This window comes from Triticum dicoccoides, chromosome 7B (assembly GCF_002162155.2).
Source record: "Triticum dicoccoides isolate Atlit2015 ecotype Zavitan chromosome 7B, WEW_v2.0, whole genome shotgun sequence".
NCBI classification, from domain to species: domain Eukaryota; kingdom Viridiplantae; phylum Streptophyta; class Magnoliopsida; order Poales; family Poaceae; genus Triticum; species Triticum dicoccoides.
Genome location: NC_041393.1, coordinates 579,678,754 through 579,682,698, shown reverse-complemented (window position 1 = coordinate 579,682,698; position 3,945 = coordinate 579,678,754).

The following is a 3,945-nucleotide window of genomic DNA, read 5'->3' as shown; positions in this document are numbered from 1 at the left end:
ATAACATGGCTAAAGAAAGTTCATCCCTACAAAATCGTATAGTTAGGCTATGTTTCATTTTCATCACACAAACATACTCCCATCATGCACAACCCCGATTTCAGCCCAGCAATTGGTTCATACTTTTTAACGGGCTTCAGATTTTTTCAACTCTCATGCAATACATGAGCGTGAGCCATGGATATAGCACTATCGGTGGAATAGAATATGATGATGGAGGTTGTGTGGAGAAGACAAAGAAGGAGAAAATCTTGCATTGACGAGGCTAATCAATGGGCTATGGAGATGCCCATCAATTGATGTCAACATGAGGAGTAGGGATTGCCATGCAACGGATGCACTAGAGCTATAAATGTATGAAAGCTCAAGAAAAAGAAACTAAGTGGGTGTGCATCCAACTTTCTTGCTCACGAAGACCAAGGGCATTTTGAGGAAGCCTGTCGGGGGCGATGCTGATTCCCGCCAACACCTATGGGGACAGGGCCCCTTTTCGGTTCGGTGGGGGGCGGAGAGCGCACAAAGAGCGGATCGAGGCAGTGCACGCGGGCGATTTTACCCAGCTTCGGGCCGCACGGATGCGTAAAACCCTACTGCTGCTTGTTTGTGTATATTGGATTCTTGCTCAGGAGCGATGGACGCTGCTAGACTGATCTTGAGAGTGTTCCTGGTGTTGAACGAGCCGAACTGCTCGAGCCTCTGAATTCTTCGAACCCTCTCCTACGTTGCGCTTGGGCCTCCTTTTATACTCTCAAGGGGTCACCGACAGGGGGCAACGTAGACAAGAAGGGTAAAAATGGAAAAGGATGCGGTAGGTGTAGCTACCGCTACTGTGGATACAGTGCGCCCTACCTAACTCTGACGGCAGGGGACAAAGGCATTAAATGCCTGTCTGAGTCTCCTAAACAGTGCAAAAGGTGACCGTTAGGAGTGCCACCGTTTGCCATGATGGGCTTCTCTTCATCTCCGTTTGCCACCACGTACCCCTAGCTGCACGGCCTCCCGCCACGTGCGCTCTGGGAGAGTCCCAGAGCGACACGTTAGCAGGTGAGCTGGAGCGCGGACACGAAGTGGGGGTTTCCCGCGGCATGCTCCTTGCCGCGGCCGTCGTCTTGTCGCGTCTGGAAGCTTGTCGCTCGCCGGTTCTTGCCGGGACGCAGGGCGCGTCGCGGCAAGCTTTCTTGGTATGTCTTGAGTGGCCTTCCCGGCAAGCTCCTCTTGCCGGGGTCTTGTCTCTTCCCGGCAAGCTCCTCTTGCCGGGGCCTTGGTTGGCCTTCCCGGCAAGCTCCTCTTGCCGGGGCTTTGATTTGAATACTTTGTTCTTGAATGGTCTTCAAGGGAACCACGGAGGGTCCTGGCGGTAACCCGGCAAGCCTTGCCGCGGGGCGCTGCAACTGCCCGTGCACGAGTTCGGGGTAATAGGGTACCCCTACTCTAGTACACCGACAGTATCCCCCGGGCCTGGGTCATACACGATGCCGAGCGCTGTTGGGCCAGGCCCAAAACAGTGCACGGGCATGCGCGGCCTAGGTCACGCCGAATCTAACTCTGCTCCCACCGCGCACGCCCAGAACGGCACGCGTCAAACGCGGCGTCGAGATCATGGGTGGCGTGCGTGGGGTTAAGCTCCCCGAGCATGCGTCAGGCCACGATGATGGGGACGATTCACGCCCTCCTCCTTAAACGGGGATAGGTGTGAGGGCGTGGTGCATTTACTGGATGGGGCCGGTGCGCGGTTTTCGGGACGTCCACTCCCCGCATTCACGGGGCGGAGAGACGCCGCCTCATCTGTCGCCTTAGTTCTGCATCCCCGCCACGCGGCTCCCATGCGCTTGAGGTCACAGACGGTGGATTGGGAAACTGGGCCGTCGCGAGCGGGTTGGCCCCGACTCCCTGCCCTTCCTGTGCCCTGATTCGCTAAGCGGGGCGGCCGAGCCCCCACCTCACTCCTTTATAAAGAGCGGGATGGGAGCATGGAAACCCGCACTCTCTCATCTTCTCCTTTCTTCAGCTTCTGCTCCCCTTTCTCTCATCTGCCATGGAGAAAGGGAACCCAGGCCCTTCATCGGTGGCGGCGAGGGTCGCCACCAGACAGCGCCTCACTCCTTCTTCTGCGCCCGTGGTGGCTGAGCCAGTCTTGAGGGGAAGAGGAAGGGGACGAGGTCGAGGCGCTCGGGGAAGAGGCGGACGGGGCGGTGCGTCAGCTTCACCTCCGCCGGCGGCTCTTCCCCCCACGGCGGTCCATATAGGGGACGACCCTTGCGAGTTCTTCGTCAGGCTGCGCCGGGCGCCTCGTCGTCGCCTCCGGCTTCCAGCCCCGTTTGCGCGCGCGATGGAGGTGGAGCCACCCGAGACGCTGAGACTGCACATGAGGGGCTGTGGGATCAGTGGCACGCGAGTCCGCGTTGCATTCCCAGCCCCTAATGTGATGTATCTTGATCGAGGGTGGAAGACGTTCGCCCGCATCCACAGCTTGACGGAGGGGTTTACCCTCCATTTTAAGTTGATGGAGGGCGATCTCCTCTCCGTCAAGGCCTTTGGGTGCTTCGGCACTCGGGCGAAGTGCTGCGTGGATAGCTCCTCCGACAGCGAAGGCTCCTCCTCGAGCGAGAGCGACGAGGAGGGGAGCGACAGCGACGACGAGGGTAGCGGGCGGCGGAGTAGCGGGTCCGACTAGGCGTCGGGAGCCGCCTTGCGCGGCACCGGCGACCCCATCATCCGCGTCGCCGGCTTCTTGAACTCCCCGGGGTCGTCTCCTTGGGCGGCTGGCGTAGGGAGGCTGCGGAAGGGGAAGAGGGCAGGCGACAAGGCCGTCAAGCCGGAGTACGAGGGCGTGGTGCCCTCGACAGCGTGCTGACGTCCCGCCGCCCCGTCTTCGAGCCCCGCTTCCAGCGTCGCCGTCGCCGTCCAGCCTTCGGACGGCCCCCGGGATGTTCCCTTGGTGTCTTCTGGCACCCGTAGCTCGCCTAGGCGCTCCTTTTGCCCTTTTCGCCTCCTTGACCTGCCTCCTGAAAAGGGGGACAGGAAAGGGATCACGGGCATCTTGTCTTTTTAATTTGTAAGCCTTCGGGCCTTAGCTGTATCTAAAATCTGTAATCCTCTCTTTCATGTTTTTCATCCTTTATGGACTGTACCTGAGTGGGATGTTTTTTTAATGAAAGGGGATGCTTGCCGGGTTATTTGTCTCGCGAGTTAAACCCACGCCAAGGAGCAAATCCTTGGTATCCCTCGGACAGACATTTCATCTCCCGGCAACAGACCCTGCCGCCTTCCCACGTCGCTCGACCTTTCTCACGCTTTTGACGGAGGCAGGAACGAGGTGGGTGCGGTCTCCTCGCTTCATCCCCTTGCTGCCGCGACTACGACCAAACTTGGCCCCAAGAACGAGCCCCAGGGCCTAGAGTCGAGGGAGCACGGCAGTTTCCGGGAAGAAACGTGGTTTCGCATTCCCCAGTCCATTAGAGGATGCATGACGAGGGATGAAAGTCTTATCTGATAGCGCAGCCCTCGGCAACTCTGGTTTGCCGTGGACGATTCTTGGCACTCACAACCCCCGGCGATACTGGCTTGTCGGGAAGGCTCTTATCTTCAGCAGAGAACTTCGTCGTTCTCGATGCCGGCTTCCGGCAAGCTGATTGCCAGGAAGGCTTTCATCTTCAGCAGAGAACTTCGACGTTCTCGATGCCGGCTTCCGGCAAGCTGGTTGCCAGGAAGGCTTTTATCTTCAGCAGAGAACTTTGACGTTCTCGATGCCGGCTTCCGGCAAGCTGATTGCCAGGAAGGCTTTTATCTTCAGCAGAGAACTTTGACGTTCTCGATGCCGGCTTCCGGCAATCTGGTTGCCAGGAAGGCTTTTATCTTCAGCAGAGAACTTTGACGTTCTCGATGCCGGCTTCCGACAAGCTGGTTGCCAGGAAGGCTTTTATCTTCAGCAGAGAATTTGACGTT